Source organism: Gallus gallus, chromosome 3, assembly GCF_016699485.2.
Source record: "Gallus gallus isolate bGalGal1 chromosome 3, bGalGal1.mat.broiler.GRCg7b, whole genome shotgun sequence".
Lineage (NCBI taxonomy): Eukaryota > Metazoa > Chordata > Aves > Galliformes > Phasianidae > Gallus > Gallus gallus.
This window is the reverse complement of record NC_052534.1, coordinates 42,031,758-42,051,265: the sequence shown is the minus strand read 5'-3', so window position 1 is coordinate 42,051,265 and position 19,508 is coordinate 42,031,758. Positions and strand designations below refer to the sequence as shown.

At 40.7% G+C, this 19,508-nt stretch overlaps 3 long non-coding RNA genes across 3 annotated transcripts in view; 2 read left to right on the top strand and 1 right to left on the bottom strand.

Annotated features, from left to right (window-relative positions):
- The window catches only part of LOC107053038, a 178,599-nt gene that overhangs the window by 56,356 nt on the left and 102,735 nt on the right, over positions 1–19,508 (top strand). The gene's annotated exons all lie outside the window — the stretch shown is intronic.
- The window catches only part of LOC124418338, a 127,773-nt gene that overhangs the window by 16,320 nt on the left and 91,945 nt on the right, over positions 1–19,508 (top strand). The window lies entirely within an intron of this gene.
- On the bottom strand, positions 9,549–17,241 carry LOC121110505. The gene is made up of 3 exons (XR_005859079.2): positions 17,089–17,241; positions 12,679–12,761; positions 9,549–11,698 (listed from the first exon to the last, which is right to left on the bottom strand). It is a non-coding gene; the product is annotated as an uncharacterized LOC121110505 (long non-coding RNA).

The following is a 19,508-nucleotide window of genomic DNA, read 5'->3' as shown; positions in this document are numbered from 1 at the left end:
TTGTGAAAGCAAATGAGTGGGTACTTTCACTCAAAGCAACTTCACAGAAATAAGAAGTTTCCTTAGTGCTGTGGGAAAATGTGACCCAGCTGTGAATCTGGGACTGCCTTACATGAGGTATTTCATGTCTTCAATTGGTCTTCTCTGATTCTTATGTAGTAGTCATATCCATATAATCTCAGAAATGACTAAGTACAGCTCCAAGAAAATGAAATGGATTCTTAGGGGAACATTACAGATGTAATTCTTATAACCACGTGAGAACCAAGTTTTAAAGCTGTGCCTAGGAATTCCAAGTAAGAAGTAATTTTCGTCTTCCTAGTTAGGATGTTTAAGATATTCAGCACTTAGATTTCTTCTCTCTTCCTCTCTCTCTCTCTCTTTTAATTTATTACTATTTTTAGTTTGTATGGGAGGATACTTAAAAAAGAAATAAGTGTGTGACAACTGGATATTGACCTTCACTTGAGTTTCTGCAAGAATATTGCTATGATGAGAAGATGTTCCTTCCTCCATTTTCACAAATATGAGAAGGATAAAACCAGGACAGATAAACTGCACCTGGTTGAAGAGATTGCTGGAAGAGGTAGGAATAGGATCCCCGTGTTCTTTGTGTCCAAGGGTGCCTCAAGCTCAGTAGAGCAGGTGAAGGCTAACAGATGAACTAGAGACAGCATTGTAATTGTGGGATCTAGGCTTGTTTCCTGTACAAAGTATTGGAAACCCCTTACAGTGCCAAAGGAAGGAAATTTGGAAATAATGCCAGAGCATTACATTATGAGGAGCAGTGATCATAAACATCTGTGCCGTGCAAGGAATAGCTGGTGCTTATATCTGTCAAAATTATCAAAGGGTTTATTGTACGTTACTTTCAAGTTTTATTTTTAGCATTTCAAGTTAATTATATTTAAATATGTTTAATGTGGGTTAGAAAAGGACCATGAATCCTTGTTTTGACTTCCTCCCACTTAAAGGCTATCAAATTCATCCAGATACCTGTGTACTGATTTACTGTAACTTCTGCTTGGCTAATGCAAGTTTGATCCTGGCTTGAGGATATCAAATGAGGATGAGTCACCATTGCTGTTGGTGGTTTATTTCATGAGTTAATCTCTCCTGCTAGAGGGAATGGGGATGAGCCCAGTAAGAGGAAGGAGAGGAAACAATGTTTATTTGTACCTTTGAAATGGTGTAAGTTCAGTGTTTGGCCATTCAGTCTACAGTTTTGCTAGCCGCTATTTTTTTTATTTTTTATTTTTTATCTCTGGAAAAGCATTTCTGTGTATATATTTTGTCATTTTATCTCGAATTCCTTGTTCTAAGCAGTCCAAACTCCTTCATTCTCCTACTGTAGCACATTTTCTCTGGCCATGGACAATGTTTCTATCTCCTTTCTGCCTATCTTTCAATTTTAAGTATCTTTTTCACAACCTAGATAACAGATTTATCTATGGTATTCTAGGATTGGTCTTGCCAGCCTCGCATACACTGATAAAATTGTTCATCTGCTCACTCCTCCTCTGTTTAGATATTGCTCTCCTCTTGTAGCGTCAAGAACCATGAAAAGCAAAGTTGAAAAATCTTTTTTTTCCCTACTTTTAAATATAGTTAATTGTTTGGAAATACGTGGTATGGATTCCTCAAAGTAGAAAGTAGAAATCTATTTGATATAGAAATATGCTTGATAGGTAAAGAAAACAAGATGAGTTCCAAAATAGCCACCTGTTCCAAAATAGAACTGAGAATAGCTAATTTTCTGTATATCTCAACCTATTCTTAGGTTGCCCATTTACTAGATGAATCTCTATTGTACTTCTCTCAACAGTTTCTTAGTTAAGGGAGGTCTGAGTGAAGTCTGAATAAGACACGGTGTGTTCCTACTGCAAGGTACCAGACAACTCCATGCTTTCTGTATCTATATCTCTATTGGGATTTTTACTTACATGCATGTTACTTTGCAACTGGTTGTTCCTGTTACCCAGTCTTTCATCTTTTCACTGATCAGTGAATAACATGGGTGGATTTTTTCACTTGGAGGAGATGTTGAGCTGTGAATGTGTCTGTACTGCTAATCTTACAGTGATTTCACATACAGCTAAGCACTATTACTTTAACACACTGACAGTGACATGCTTGTGTTACTTTTCTAAGTGTGAATAACAAACGATTCCAGTTCAGGATTAAAAACAATGCCCACAAGCAGATGTTTGAAGACAAATTTTCAAAAATTGGATTTCCTCATTCTGAAAACAAGACCAGCCAAATTGATATAGGTCAGCCTAACTTCCAGTAGACATTTTGGAGAACCCTTGAGGTCTTAGTGATTTCTTTGAAATGCATGAAGAGAAGGAGAGGTCTTTTGAAAATCTAGTCTATAAACCCTCAAGATGAAGAAACAGGTGACTTCTTAAAAGATAGAGGTAAAACACAGCTGATTTCTGAAAAAACAAAAACAAAACAAAACAAAGAAAAAAACAACCATCAAAACAAGAAAAAAAATCTGGAGTCTGAGATTGAGTGCATAGGCAATTATGAATGGTTAGATTTTTAACAGACCAGTGGATTTTCTTTAATAGGCCAATGGTTTATCCATGTTCCCACTGCAATCAATGCAAAAGACCCTGAGGAAAAACAGAATGGGGATCCTCTTAATTACCTATTTATCAACATATGCATATTTTTAAATGGTTGTCAAGACTGAGCAAAACAAAGTTCCAATAGGTCAAACTGATCACAGAGTTCCAACCATCTTTTCTTGACCCCAGTTCCTCTGAATCTCCACGGACTATCTAGGTCTTATTTCTGTAGAGCATGAGAAAGAGGTCTGTGAGCCAGACAGGCTATTATTTATTACAATCTGTAGTGGGAGTGATGGCAGCTGTTGATGGTAGTTTTTCATTAACAGTTAAGTAAAGCCAATAAATGTCGTAATGCACTGTGCAATGGCAGATGGTGAGTTACAGCAAGAGATTCTACCTCAACCAGTTCTCCACACTCATCTTCACTTTGAAATACCATCTAAATAGAAAAGAGATCTAAAGAGGAATACCTTTTTCAGCTACCTTATTCCTACATAACTTTTATTTGACTGGAAATGCAATCCACATATAAACAGCTAGGATGAAACAAACTACTTGCCACAACAAGAAAGTAAAAAATATTCCATCACACTGACAGTTTGGCTCTTATCTACAGCATGGTTTCTTGCCTGTCATTAGCCTTTTCCTTTGCAAAATTGATACCCAGGCCTGGAATAAAGCACCTACCCATGCAGATGCTTGAAATTATACAGCTTTCTTTTCTAATATCAATAGCATAGCTTAGGATAGAAGTGCTCTTTCCACACTGCTCTTTGTACCCCACTTAGGTTTTGTCATGAAATGTTACTCACATTCCAGTCTTTATGTCAGATTACGTCAGAGGCAAAAAGGTGACCACATGGAGATAAGCCTAAGCATAAATATTTCACATGGAATAATGGAAAAAGAAAAAGCAGTGTTTGGTTCTTGAATTTCAGCAATATTGGTGTCTTGCAAAACTTTTTCTACCAGCATTTGTTTCTACAAGGTCTATGGTTATTGGAAGAAAGTTCTAGCTGGTACAAGCAACTACACTTTTTTGAATAGTCACAATGATCATAGTACACTATCTTGAAGGATGTTGTAAATAGTTTCCCAGGCATTTCGTGATGTATTATGTATCTAATGATGGTAATACACCTGAAGCATTTTCATTTTTATATTGAAGAGAAAAAAATATACATAACGGATTGGACCAGTATTATGAACATAGAAGGTGTTCCCAAGTCTGCTAGTAGTCCCTACTGTATTCTGATTCAGGAGCTGGTGAAAATACTGCGTATATAAGCACCCCCTTCCAGTAAATAGGTTGTTTGGTGCCTAGAGCATCAGTGTGGTTTCTGTATGTTATCGCTATTACATAGTGAGAATGATGCAGCACCATATTTCCAAGTCAATGCACAAAATTCATGAGTCATAGCTGTTCTCTGAAGGGAGGGACATGCAGTCATTTTGTTCATTTGTTTGTTTATCTGTGCTGCATTGCTTGAAAAATTAAACCAAAACAATACAGAATATAAAATCAAAACCTGTAAGTAGTTGTGCTGATATCCATATGAAAAATTAAGTTAGTGCTGAAAAGTAAATTAGATTACTGTACTTTAATCCTAGTGCTCCAACAATGGATGATAATAGCAGGTGCATTTCGTATGTTCTGGCTGCTTCACTGCTGGATGGATTGCTGGATTGCTGGATCAACCCAGCGAAAGTGTGCAGTGGCTTGAGAGTCACAGGAGATGTATTTGGAGTCCTTCCACACTAGATTAAGAAGATAGACTTATTGCAGTGCCTTCTATGACAATTAAATGTGAATTATGTACTTTTTGAGCTTATGAAAAGATGATTTCCCATGGTTGTTAGGAAAACTATTGTAGCAAGATTTCAGTGATGACTTTTCTAAGACTAGATCATGAAAATAAATCAGCATTTTCTTATCGGGGAACCTGTGAAAGACCTTGGGGATACAAATTGGACCTGTATGATCTGCACACATTGATCCAGTTGTGGTTCTGTTATATACAGATCTTATATGTCTGAGAAAAACATGCAGACAAAACCATATGTTCACACGACACTGTGTCCCGTTACAAAGGGAAGGGACATGTCCAGTGTCATGGAAACTTTATTATTGCTCCCAGTTGATGAAATTCTCTTTTTCGGCAGCAACCTTGATATTCTTCTTTGCACAAAAAGAGCATAAAATGTGTTTATTTATCGTTTCCATCAGGAAATTCAGAGAATACAGAACAGTTTTCCCTGGGGGAGACTGCAGTGAATGTTTTTCCTCCCAAGTGGTTGCAGCAGCACTGCGACCTGCTTTCACATGTAATTACCAACAAAACGTCCGCCATCTCAAATCCAGAGGGACCTCAAACAGATGCTTAAAACACCTCTCTGGGAGCTGCCCATGCTGCATGCACAAGTGGTTACAAGCCCCTGTCCTCAAACACCAGCAGATCTGTGGTGTGGCTGTGAGGAAAGGATTACGCTCCTTTTCCTTCCAAGCAGCTCATGGCCTCCTTCCCCGAGCAAATACTCTCTTCGATCTGAAGGGGTACAAGGCACTGCAGCCCTCCCCAGCATGCTCCCTGTGTGAGGCCAGCAGGCACCACAGCCTCTGAGGTGCAGCTGCCGCCTGCAGCCTAGTGGGGTTTGCTGAGCCCACCCGAGCCCACTGTGGGGCTTGCCATTTTGCTGAGCCCCCACGCAGTTCCTTTTCAAGAGCTTTTGATTTGGTTTGGGGGGATGGTGGGGGAGGGGGAGTGTATTTTTTTTCTTTTTTTTCTTTTTTTTTCCTCAGATGGAGACTTCCAGTGTGTCATTTTCTTCTGTCATCTTAAGTCTCCAATCGGGGGCAATTATGATATTGCATTATGTAAATATTAAAGACAATTGCAAAGCTTTAATTAAAGCCAACTTTGTTTCTTCTCTCCCTCCCTCCCTCTTCCCGATTTAGTCAGGGACACAATAAACTTAATCAGCTGCCCCAAATTATGCATGCATTAGCCCGTGAGATTCAGCGGGACTGGGCTTCTCAAGGACAAAGAAATATACTGAGCTCCAGCATCTCACTTTGTTTTCTCCAGCCATCTTTTGTGGTGTGTCATGGGAAAAATTCTAATGAGGCTCTCTCTGCTGCTGCAGAAATTCCTGTCAGACACAAGCATTGGCTCCTTCTGCTCTTTATTTCCCAGATACGAGTTTTCTATTATCCTGTCCTTCAGTGAGGAAGGAAAGCCACACTGCCAAAACATGTGCACTGGGATAGACTGGATTGGCACTGGCTGATTACAACATATTTGGTGATCACAACAAATATAGTTCCCCATTTCTGGAATTAATTTTCCTCCCTTCTCACAAAACTTAAAGTGTGCCAAAGAATGCATATTAGTTTGCATCTGTGGAATAGTTTCTCCGCATGTACTTTCACTGTACTGGATTTGATTGTACTTGTTACATAGGGTGTGTGTTGGTTTGTTTCTTTCTTTCTTTTCTAAATATCCACTATAAAGCAGAGTATGTGACATAAAGTCTTCTAGGAAAATTTCTGCCTCAGTGGAGATTCAGAAGAATTGTCTTCCTTCCTATGTTTCTTCCAGCAAGCAAAACTCCAATTAGCAAATTTGCTCACATTAGCAGAGTGTCAGGAGGGAGATACCCACAGCCCTCCTGACTGATCTCCAGGAGGGGAGGTGCAGGCTGATCTCTCTCTTCTCTTTCATGATGCATGTACGTCACTGAGCACAGCCGTCATTTTGAGCTGCGTGATGGTGGCAGGGAACTGCTTCAACCAAATGGTTGTGGGTGTTCTTGTTTGCTCATTGACTGAATAATAGCTTGCTGCTGTTTGCATTAGGGAAAGAAATCCTGGAAATGCAGCCTTCTGGAAATATTTGTGCTTATTTATGTCAGTGTGGCAGTCTCTTTTTAAGAAGACAAACTAAAAATAGGAATTTCTCCTGGTCTCTGGCTGGCTTGCTTGCCAGAGTGCCAAGCATAGCTTAACAATGCAGAGGCTCAGTGTATGCCGTCTGGGAGAGGATCAAGAAGAAACGAGGTTGTAGTATGAAAACAGGATGTCATCCCATCTACCAAACCAGCATCCTTGCTTAATTTCTGCAGATCACTGTCAGATATTTATGGACCAAAACAGAAGGAGTTTGTCATTATAGGAATGAAATCTATATAACTTAACACCTTTTCTGAGACACTATCCACTATTTATTGATAAAATAAATACAATTGGTTTGGTTCAACCTTTGTATTCTGCTGCTGCGAGCCCTCCGCCCATGGACAAGGCCAGGGGCAATACTGCTCCACTGTGAGGTTGGGAACCATTCAAGAGTAGACCTCTAGCAAGGGTGAGCTCAAGGGGGAGTGGGAAAAAAACCTTTATCTGCAATCTAGGTGAATCAGCTCATGTCAGCCAATGTGAATTCAGAGGGGTTCCCCAGGCAAAGCTGAGAATTTCTTATCCTATCACCATTGTCTCATACTTAGGATTTGTTTTCACTGCAGGAAGGTGTTAATTTTACTGTAGATTAACTCACTTGTTTTCCCAAGATAAGTTAGGTGTCTAATATATCCTACCTGTCTGAGACACAATGCTTACTTTAATTACCTGCCTAAGAGTAAAATCTACAGGTGTCTAGGCTCTATAGCCATTTTAACTGATGAAGATGTGACTAATTATTTCCTACTAACAATACCTTTTCTTCTAGTAAAGCAAGCCTTAAGCTTTTTTTAATACTACTAATGTACTCTGGAGATACCAGTTGCTGATAGATAGCAAATTTATTATTTTGGCTGCAGTATAGTGAATTTTAGCTGTGTTTTAAGCCCCAACTTTCTAAGCCAATAAAATCTCAGTTAATTTGGATAAATCTTCCCCTTTCGTTGCTATAATTATACCAAGGTCTATTACACTTCTCAGCAGAAAATTTTGGCAATGGGAGCAAGCAGGAAAATAAATTTACAGTCAGAAAAAAATATTAAAGAGTTGAGCTTTTAGAATGGATGAGACTAAGCTGATTTTCAAACACATGGTCAGTAGGACATTTTATATTCATTTACATGATAAGTGACTTTTTGCCTCTTAAGCCCAGAACAAGTAAGAGCACAATAGCAACTAAGTCTTTTGACAATTTCATATCTAGGTTTAAAGGCTCTGGCCATTCAGCATTTACATTTAATCTTCTGTCTCAGAGGAAACATATCCTTTGGTCTAGCAGGTTTTTTTGTTTTGTTTTGTTTTTATTTTTAATGGAGCAATCGTCAGAATTCAGTTGTAAAAAAGAGAAAGTCTTGCTCAGTAATAAAATTGCAAAAGTTCTGCTTTTATATCTTGGCAATGTTTGCCTACTTGCCTGTTATGTAATGTATTAGACTGTTATTTGTTCCAGGTTTTAATGCTGAGCTCTCACTAGCAGGACTAATGCAATGAGGACCCAAAGGATTTGACTTTGCTGCGATAAGCCGAAGTCTCCACCAAAGCAAATTGTAATGCATTTCCTGAATCTCTAGACAAAAGTTATTGCAATATCTTTAGTGCAGTTGTGTTAAAAAGGCTAATTAAAATAATACAATGGGAAATTGCCCAGTGTAGCCCTACACAATTAAGGGATGGAAGTCTTCTGCATGCTACAAAACAGCCAGCCTGTTGAGTAGGTCTTTGCTATCCCAGGTGAAGCTAATAAGGAAGCAGCTGCCTCATAAGGTAAATCAGAAGGCATAGCCAGTATCAAGGCAGACAGGTGTTCAGAGCATATAGAGTTAAAGGGAAGGATAAAACTATTGTTATGTGCAAATGAAAGAAGGGAGAATGAACTGGTGTGTGACAGTTGGATCACTCAAACCACTATAGAGGAAAGGCAAAGATAATGTAGAAAAAAAGCAGGGTAGATGCAGGGCTTTCTCTATGCTTTGTTATGCAGAGTGTTACTGAAGGTCTGAAGATGAAGTGCCAGGCCCATTAAGGGCAGGGCATGGCATGGCATGGCATGGCATGGCCCTCCAATTGCCTACAAGCCCAATAAGGCTGCTAGGCAATTAATACTAAGTTTTGAGATATGGTTTATGATATGTGGTAATAGGGGGGAGGAGAGGAAAAAGAAAGTGTTTGAGGCATTCCAGTAGTTCTTGTTAGATCCTAACACCAGGCTGTTATGAAACTAGAGCCAAATGCCTATTTTATCATGAAATCACTTGACCTTGCTGCAACACAATGCTGAGAAAATTGAGTGAGGTTAGAGACATCATCAGGCAGATGAGGAATTGTTTTGATTTAAACCTTCATAAAAAAGAAGGCAGTAAACATTAGGAGCATGTATGGTAGAAATCCTAGGGTATGAATTGTGCTATGGAAAACTACAGACAAACAATTAATACATAGAAACAAAAAATAAACAGAAGAAAAGGACAAAGGAAGGTGAAAAGGATTCTGCTTCAGAAAAGAAAGAATTGTGTGTTGGAGGCTACATCAGTGGAAGAAGTGGACTGTGCAGAAGCCAAGTTAGACAATTTGAATGAAAGGAACATTTCTGTTGAACTCTTTAGCTTCCTTCTTAGGTCACAAACTCCTTTTTTTCTTTCTCTATTCTATTTGCCTCTGATGTAAGAACTATGGCTAAAATAAGAGGCTTTTGCACAACATATCCTGGGTATGACTTGCTTATATTTAGTTTCTGTGGACAGGATACAAACAAGTAGACTATGCAGGTGGGCCTATGAGACAAACCTAAGGTTCAGTGGCATTCAAACTTGAAAGAACATTCCTGGATCACAGCAGGTGAAGATCTTCTAGGGGAAAGTAAACAATGTGAACAATCAAACATGCTTATATTTTATGTTTTGTGATATAAAACTCGTGTAAGGAATCATAGAATCATATAATTGCTCAGGTTGGAAAAGACCTTCAAGATCAAGTCCAACTGCAACCTAACCTTACTACCTAACTCTAACAACCCTCTGCTAAATCATGTCCCTGAGCACCACATCCAAATGGATTTTAAACACATTCAGGGTTGGTGACTCAGCCACCTCCCTGGGGAGCCTATTCCAGTGCTTAACCACCCCTTCTATAGGGAAGTTTTTACTGATAACCAGCCTAAACCTCCCCTGGTGCAACTTGAGGCCATTTCCCCTTGTTCTGTCACCTGTCACCAGTGAGAAGAGACCTACCCCACTTTAGGAAGGTTTGAAAAATACTTGTAGGAAAGAAAGAATTAAGCACTGATATTAGCTGTCTTGACGCACTGATAACTACTCCTGTTAGGGTACTACAACTACAAACCTTGCAGAACTCAGAGTATCTGTCCATATCCAGACACTTTATTATTAGCAAGTTTTTTATGTTTCTGGCTCACACGTACAGTAAATCTATGCTGAGTAAATTAACTGAACAGTTGGCTCATCAATATTTACATAGGAGGCCTTTATAAATAACCCATTAGATTTCCACACGCGTTTGTTAAACTTACAGTCAAGACATCCGACACAAGCCCCAAGAGCTTGCCTTTGGAAACACTTGATGGAAGGGAGTTTGTACACTGCATGGAAGGAAAATCACCAAACAACCTTTATCGATGTTAATGTCTGTAAAATCTGCCTTCAGAATTACTCCACTTTGTCACTGCAGTGCTTCATTGTTTTCAATTGTTCTTTGACTATTTGGGACAAATGAAAGCAAGCAAGTCAATGAAAAGCCTCCCTGGGCTGTAATGTTGTCACTAAAAATGGAGAAAAGTGGCTTCTGATATCACAGAATACCCCAAAATGAATACATGAGCTGCTTATCTTTGTAGAGAATAATTAACGTTGAATTTATTTCATGATTTTACATAAGGTGTTAAGGAGCTCTTTTCCAAATGATTTGCAGGTGATGGTGATCTGTCAATATCACTCTATTTTTCTTAACAGGAATCATTTATCCAAGGCTGGAATGCTTCCTCTAGAAGAAAGGATGTGTAGGGTAGCACAGGTGTAAATCTGAAATGGTTGGTTTGAAGGCACTGTGCTACCTGCTCCCAGATCTTGCTTCTTGGAGTCTTTTCAGTGACACTGAAATGAAACTTTCTTTGTGTACTTGCTTGTGTAGCATACCATCCTTGCTGCCTCTGACTCAGGGCTGAAACTCATCTGATAATTCTTGATGACTGCAGCAAGACCTACTGCTGTGTGCAAAGCTGATCAACCCTGTTTGCCCTTCCTGTTGATTTCTATTTGCAGCCTGCTGAGGAATTCAAATACTTACTGTTAGGTGAGAGGAAATGGGGCAGAGGGGGGAACGAAGAGAAGAACTCCCCAGGAAAAGCTCTGACCCAAAAAGACTCATTGCACTAGACTGTGCTGATGGGGGTTAGGAGGGGCATTTTTATGGGTACTCTGAAAACCAGACTACAGGCATTGAGGAGATTGCCCTGAGGGAGGCCTTTGGAAGGACACCCTGTCTAGTGGAGTCAGAGTAACCTGACGAATGCTTGTCTGAGCTCACCAAACCTTCACATTGATGGTGTTTTGGGTTGTTTTTTATAAGCATCACAGCAAGAAGATCCTTTTCAAGAGTGATTAAAATTCACAGGGAGTGCAACCTTAAGAGGAAGAAAACGTTGTCTTAGTGTTTCTAAGACGTTCCTCCTGTTGCACTGTGGTGGCTCACAGTGCGGAGGATGTCACAGGAGTGTCATGTGAAGATATGAGAAGGGACTTGTGGTGTGGGAGAGAGAGGAATTGAGTCTTCTGACAGGAAGGATCCTCACGAAAGGGTGAGCTTCCTAGTGATTTGTCTGAAGTAGGTCTTTGATGAAGGAAGAGTAATGATAATTTTGACATTTTAAGGAACTCATCTTGCCCTTGGCAGCATTTCTTCTGCCAGTACAGCCACTTCTCAGAGAAGATATCATAAACAACAAAGAAAGTTGACATGTTCCGTGCTGTGTATCTTGCTGAGGACTTATCCCTTCAGTGGAAAGGATCATATGCAGTCAGTGTGCTCTGTGGCACATTAGACTTGGTATCACAGACAAAAACAAACTTTCAGCTGAAGTAGCTTTGATCACTGCTGATTGCTATGATGTTAAATGTTGCTTGTCCTATATTGGGAACAGCCAACCTTCCAGTGCCTGACAGACAAGAAAATAAAATGTGTAAAGTCAGAGAATCACAGGTTTATAAACTACCTGATTTAGCCTCTGGCAGGTATTTTTAGCATGAAGACTGCTATACAGCATCAAACATATCTGTTTTATTCTTTCACCAATTTAATTCATGCCTGAATGTGTTTTTAGCACATCACATTTGCTTTTCTTAGTAGCAGCTATAGCTTTTCATTGAGAATACAAAAACAGTAGTAATGACATTTTGCAGGCAGCTCTGCCGTCAGTGAATGTAGCTGTGCTAGCATATAGACCAGATCAGGGCTCCTCTGGCCCTAACAACATGTGGCAGAGCTTACAGTCATGTAGGTAGGCTTTTCTCCCCAGGCAGGAGCCTCATCAGTATTGCCTATTGTGAAAAATCCCTGGCTCATGCTGCGCCCTGAAACATGCCTTGCCACTGTTTGGGACCATTAGCAAAGGCCAAAAGTGTGCCAATAAGCACACCAACAGTGAAATAGCACAGACACTCACATGTCAGTGATCAGATCCATGCCCTGGATCATTTCAGTTTGCTAGTACAAATGTAGTCATCTTGGTTTACAGCGCTGTTAATTTTCTGGGGAGGTGGCATCTGTTCTGCCTTGCAATCACAAGCATTTTGTAAAATGTAGCACTTTCCTGTGGTGGTCCATGGTAAATAAAAGGGCCCACTAGGGGGCTATTCTCTTTAGGCTAGCTGGAGAAGAACAGAGCAGGGTAGTTGAGGATTGAGTGGTTCTACTCAGCCACAGCTGGAGGAATGTCCTGGCTGGTCCCACCAGCCGATTTGCCAATTTTGAGAGGTGTGGCAGCTCCCCGGTGTTTTGGATCCTTCAGATTACTTTCCTCATGTTATTTAGAAACTTCTCAGTAGCAACTCAGGGTTTTTGATGGGACTGATAGAGGTTTTGTACGGGATTGATAAGGAGCCATGCATTTCAGGCTTCAGGAGGATTAACTCTTACCTCCAACTGTGCCCCCTGCATGAGCTGAGCCTGGGTAGTGTTGCAGCAGCAGCTGTCCTCCAGCCTTCTGGAGCAGAAGCACCCTAGGGGATGAAGGACGAGTTTAGCAACGACGGGAAAACAAACTCATGTTAAAGGAACTGCAGTCAGGCTCCATGGCTTAGTGCCACTGAAGAAGATGTGATTTAGAGGGCTGTTAGAGCAGGTACAGAGCAGGTTTTCTGCCAGTTTGAATTTGTATCTCCCTAATGGGTCAGGAAGAAAAGGGACTTCTGCTTTTGATCAAGTTAATGAACTCTCATAGTGTGCTGTCTGTAGCAGACGGGGGGATATGGATACAGACTTGTGTCTGTCTTTTCTACGTGCTGTACAAATATTGCATCACAATGTACAAGAAACATGCAATTCTGAGACCAATACACAGGATTTGTCATTTCATTTATTTTCAGAAGACTATTCATAGTAAATCAAATATCAATTTAATACAAATGGTGTGTGGGTGTCAGCCCTCCCTTTATAGCACAGCATATGTATGCCTTCAGTCAGCTTGATTACTGCAATGGTAGCGTTGTAGCTTGAAAGAAAGCCTTCACCGGCGTTTTGAAAGTGGAAAATCCTGTATAACCTTGATTATTGCTGAGGTATTTGGAGTTCACAGAAGACTTAAATTCAGTGGAAAAACAAAAACCTTGTCCACTGAGGCTTGATTGTTTGATAGCAAAAACATGCCTGGCAATAAAAACAGGAAAGTGAGAAATTCCAGTTAAAGAGCTTAGGCCTGATGACTGTGCCTTTTTTTTTTTCTTTTCCAAGAAACAAAAGCCCACGTCCTTGTCAGAAGACATCAGTGCATCTTGCTCAGAGCTGACTAGAAGGCTTGCTGTGAGAAACCATGGCAAAATTATTGAATGAAGTCTTGTGCGTGCTTCTTGTAAACTTTTCCTGATTTGCTGACGCATCTCTATTCCATACTAAATTGCTGCTCCATGCAGCTATTGAAAATACCACTGATACAGGTGGTACCTTCAAGCTGAAGGAACAAAAGGCTGTTAGAGAACTGTTGGCAGGAGAAAAGGCAGAAGAGGAGAGGAAGCAAAGTTCTTTTGATGAGGCCTTGTATTTCAAGTTTTCAGGTCTTTCATAGGAAGCTGATTAGTAAAGATTGTCATGGTTTGGGATCACTTTTCATTTTCATTCTAAGGGAAGATGTACTGTTAGATAGTGTTAAGCTTCAATGAAGAATGAACTCTTCTTCCTTGGACCTTCTTGTCATATTTAGCACTTGATAGAAATGGTTTAACTTGTAAATGACTTGTAAATCTAGTCATTGTCTTTCAGGTCAAGGAGTCCAAAAATTATGGTGGCCTGTTTTTGAAGATATTTGTTTCTGTTGCACTTGAATCTTAGTAATGAGTTGTATTTAAGCTATTGAACCTTCAAATTGTTCCTTCCTTTGAGAGCAAAAATGATTATGGTGAAAAGAAGCATCTTCTTGGCTACTTTTTAAGAAAGGAGAACAGAAGGCTAAGAATAAATACAGAATAGGCAGAAGAAGTGAAACCAGTGCAGCAAGGAAGAGAACAGAATGGCCCTACAGGAAGATCTGACCTATCTGTAGAGAATAGCTCAGAGAGACATCTAGACTACAACAGGAGAAAACATAAGGATGGTGTGTTATTCTAGTCTGAGCCTTAGTTACTATGGTATTGTCTGAAGTTCAGTGAAATTGTGTTAGATACCTTTGCAAAGGCTGTGCATTATGAGTTTCCACTCAATGTATATGCTTTGAAGAGGTAATTAATGGTTGCTCTGTCTCAGAGAGCTTGGCTGCTTCTCCATCCTGCACATCCATTCTCTTAGGCCAGCAGAACTGCTTACATGTCCAGCTGGAGAGCAGATCCACATGAAGACAAACGTAGGGAGAAAAAGTTTACAGCCGGTTCCATTTTCTGCTGTCTCAGTGACTGAGCTAGCTTGTGATGGCTAAGAGAACTCATCATGCATGTAATATGGTGATACAGATATATACACCTAGCGGGGAGCCTGCTGGTGAGGGCATGTCTGCTGCTGGGTTGTGCATGCAGCAGAGGTGGTGGGCAGACAGCTGGAGGTGGCATTGTCGCAAACTTCTATGCCAAGATTTGCCACAGGATGTTTTAAGGAGCCCCTGATATGCAGGGTATCCTAAAGGACTCAACCACAGAAATATCAAACAAATGTGAAAAATGTAAAGGTGACAAGTGGAAAACTGTTATCAGGGACTAATGTTCACACGATTTTTTTGAGTGACAGCTTTATCCTTTGATGTTTCTCTGAAGTACTATCTTTTTCCTCTCTGCACTGGGGCTGATGCTGTTTTTATTTGGTATTATAAATTATGTAAATTTTCTTTCCCATTCAGGCAGAATACAGTCCTTTTCCCTAGAACAAGTGTGGTTTTCTCTTTGCTAGATGAGTTATTCCAGCTAATATGATATATACTTCATGGGGTTTGTTCTCCTTTAAAATTTGTTGGACTGAGATTGGTTTGTTATTCACATATAATACAAGCTGGCAGGAGCCATAATACGGGAGCATGATTACACAGAATAATTCATATTTTTTTTCTTCTAGGCAAATAGATGCAGTTGGAAAGTATCTCTGTTTTCAAGGATGTCTGTCTTTGTTCAGTCTGTAGCAAGAATGATCTGTTGGATTTTTAGGATGGCAAGAGTGCAGGCAGCTGCTCTGGACATTTCCAGACTCAAGATATACAGCAGAAAAGTTCAGTTTTGGTCTGCTGAATATATTAAGAATAATATAAGAAGGAAGAGCCACACGCTAGAAATAGGAAAATATTACTTAGATGAATGAACAACAACAACAACAAACAGGATGCTGGCTTTAAACCCTGTCTTTGTGGTCTCCTTTTCTTTCTCACTCTGAAACCAAGGATAAAAATATCTGTATTCTCAGAAGGGATTAAGAGAGTCTAATACTTTAAAAGCTTATTCAAAATGAGTCTAGACAAATAAAACAAAAACAAGACAATAAGCAAACATATGAACAAGCAAAACTTAGAAAAACAAGCCAAGAACCAGAAAAAAGAAATTTAATTTTTAAGACAGAAAAATAGCCAGATTCAACGTGACCAAAGCTAGGTGATGAAATGTATGAAATGATGATGGTAGTTTTTGTTTTGCTTTAGTTTGGCGTTTTTGGGGATAGAGAGGAGAGCTTTTTCAAATGAAGTCCATGTAATTATTTTCCCTAGTTTCAACATGTCCTTGCTTTCCAATTGAAATGGTTCTTTGTTCAGAGTTTTACCTAATCTTAAATTTTCTAAGAGGTAAAATGAATAACTTCATTTTTTGTCTAACCAGTCATCTGATAATACAGTTACATTCACAACTACATTTGAAATAATGAAATGCAAGTGTGTCTTTCCCTACAGGGCCTATGTGCTCAGAATCCTTCTACCCTTCCATAGAGCTGTTCTTGCATCAGTAGAAAAAATGTCCTGTTGAGGCACAGGGAAAACCCTTCCAGTAGTGACAGTTAATGTCATGTGCATTAGGAGATGCTGGAACTTTAAAGTTACATCCAGTACAAAGGCACTGTCTATGGAAATTAAGTATGAATTTTCCACATCAGTGCTGTGAATGCATTTATTTACAGTCTAACTTGCAAACTCTCCAGTGGCTTGATAATTATTTTTGTTTATTCTGTGATTTTATCTTCTCATGGATGCTAAGTAAAAAGCAAAAAGTATCTGAACTCTTGCCTGTGATAAACAGGGATGATGAGTTTTCCATCTCAGCTTTGTGAATGTTCATTCCCTCCTGAACTGTCACTTCAGAATTTCATTCTTATTGCTGAAAAGGGTATTTGCAGAACACTTTAAATGTTCTTCTTGGGTGTATTTCACTTCTCTTTTAAATGGCATCTTCACATATTTCTCTTAGCTAGATTCAGATTTCTGCCAGTCACTTGGAATTAAAGTACCCTCATTCATTTGGATGGACTGTTTGGTCCTCTTGCATTTTTTTATGGGTTAAAGCAATGGTGTTGATCCCATGCCTCTTTGATAGCATTTGGGACTGGGGAGGAAGATGCAGTTATTTAGTGTATGCACATCACCTTGCAATCCCTGAGTAGTCAATCCTGAAAAGCACTAAGAATACTTGGAAATGCTCCTCAGGGCAAAAAGAGTGAGGGGACAGAGGGAGCAGAAGTTTGGACTCCCTGGACACCTGAACTGCTGCTCTTCTTTATTTCCTTCTTCAGAGATTTTTGCACAGAATGAAAGACGCCATAAGGAAAGCTGTCTGCAAGACGCTATGAAAGGAGAACTAGGTAATGGACCGCTAAAAAGGAAGTTCCAGTTATAACCTGAGATGGCAACAGAGGTATCATGTCAGGAGGACTTACATGTCAGCTGTATTAAGCCACTAATCCCAGTCTCTTATCTTGGTTCATATAATTAACTTTTGCTGTGAATCCAAGATGACATGAAGACAACTGCGTATGATGAATCCTCAGCTAAGAGTAAGGATCAAATGAAGGTTCAGTGAACTACTTAGCAATGAATTCTATGACGCTTCATTGGGAGGAAAACATGGGTGGAACAGGCGAGGGCTGGGCATATTATCATTTCTGGCATTATGTTAATTGCACTGCTGATACTCTGCAAACTGCTGACAGCAGGAGCGGCTTGTTGTTGGACTCTGACCTTGTTGATGCCAGAGGGAAAAGTCTAGTTCCCACCTCTTTAAAAGCCTTGCTGAGTGAAGGGGATCATGAGCAAATGGCTGGAAGTACAAGCAGAAGCAACTTGTAATGGATAAGGGGAGAGAAGATGAAGAATCAGATGAATATCAAGCAGAATAATCAAAAGTGTGGGTGAAAGAGATGGAAGGAAATCATTGCCATGCGGGGGAAGTGTCCTTTAGGTGCTCAAGTACTACTGTGGAGCTCATCCATAATCACATGTTCACAGTGTTGCACCAGAGTTACGGCAATTCCTATTTTATTGGGTTCATTCTTGCATGCAGAGTGGGATGACTAGCTATGGTGTCTGCTAAGCACAAGCTAGGAGTTAGCTAGAGCAATTCAAATGCTGCTAATGAGCATGTGGTGCCTTATTCCTTCACCAAGGCAACTCAAATCTACTCTCTGAAAATCAGCCATTGTGTACTTGCAGTGTGGTGAAGCCTCTACAGAGCACCATATTATTAAATACAAAATCATAGAATCATAGAATGGCCTGGGCTGAAAAGGACCACAATGATCATCTAATTTCAACCCCCCTGCTATGTGCAGGGTCACCAACAACTAGACAGGGCTGCCCAGAGCCACATTCAGCCTAGCCTTGAATGCCTCCAGGGATGGGGCATCCACAACCTCCTTGGGCAACCTGTTCCAGTGTGTCACCACGCTCTGGGTGAAAAACTTCCTCCTAATATCTAACCTAAACCTCCCCTGTCTCAGTTTAAGGCCATTCCCCCTTGTCCTATTGCTATCCACCTTCATAAACAGCCGTTCCCCTTCCTGTTTATACGGTCCCTTCAAGTTCTGGAAGGCCACAGTGAGGTCTCCCCGGAGTCTTCTCTTCTTCAAGCTAAACAAGCCTAGTTTCCTCAACCTTTCCTCATAGGAGAGGTGCTCCAGCCCTCTGATCATCTTAGTGGCCCTCCTCTGGACCCACTCCAAGAGCTCCACATCCTTCCTGTATTGGGGGCCCCAGGCCTGGATGCAGTACTCCAGATGGGGCCTCACAAGAGCCGAGTAGAGGGGGACAATCACCTCCCTCTCCCTGCTGGCCACCCCTTTTTTAATGCAGCCCAGAACACAGTTGGCTTTCTGGGCTGCTAGCACCCACTGCTGGCTCACGTCCAGCTTCTTGTCTACCAGGACCCACAAGTCCTTCTCCGCATCTTCCCCCAGTTTATATAAATACCTGGCATTGCCCTGACCCAAGTGCAGCACCCTGCACTTGGTCTTATTGAACCTTATTAGATTTTCATGGGCCCATTTCTCCAGCCTGTCCAGGTCTCTCTGGATGGTTTCCTTCCTTACAATGTATTGACTACATCGCTCAGCTTGGTGTCGTCTGCAAACTTGCTGAGAGTGCACTCAACGCCATCATCTGTGTCGCTGATGAAGATGTTGAAGAGCACCAGTCCCAAGACCAACTCCTGAGGGACACCGCTTGTGACCGGCCTCCACCCTGACACAGAACCATTGATCACATTCCTCACCATGTGAGCTAAAGAGAGGTTCTACTACATCTTGTCAATCACTTGGAGAATCAGAATGTAGCTTTGCTTTCCCTGCTGCTCAGGCATAGATTGGCATCATTTTATTTCAGCTAACACTGCCCGATTTTGTTACCATGCCGAGTAACTGAAATACTAACACCTCTGGGCACTGGAGAGAGTAACAAAAGTTCCTTTTTACAAAAGTGTGATGTTCAGTTACACTGTCAGAGAAACTGGGATTTGAACCTTTTAGTTTCCAAGTCCCATTTTTCTCCACAGGTTGGATCAAAGAGAAAATCCTATCGTGTTCAACAGTAGTCTGGCCCAGAACCTCTCTGCAGCAATCTACAGACAGAAATGGGACTTGAGTGGTGGGGAAGTTTTTTTTGTGGGCAATCTGCCCGACAGGGCTGAAGAGCTGTCAAGACTGTGGTGAGAAAGGCAGGCATTACGTGCAAATTTCAGGCAGAACAAGAAGTACGACTCAGCTGCTTGTGGCCACAAGCATGAGACATGAGGTACAGCTAAGGTGCTCTGTGGAGGGGCCTATCCATGGGAGTCTGAACTGCCCACACCAAGGCAAAGGGGGAG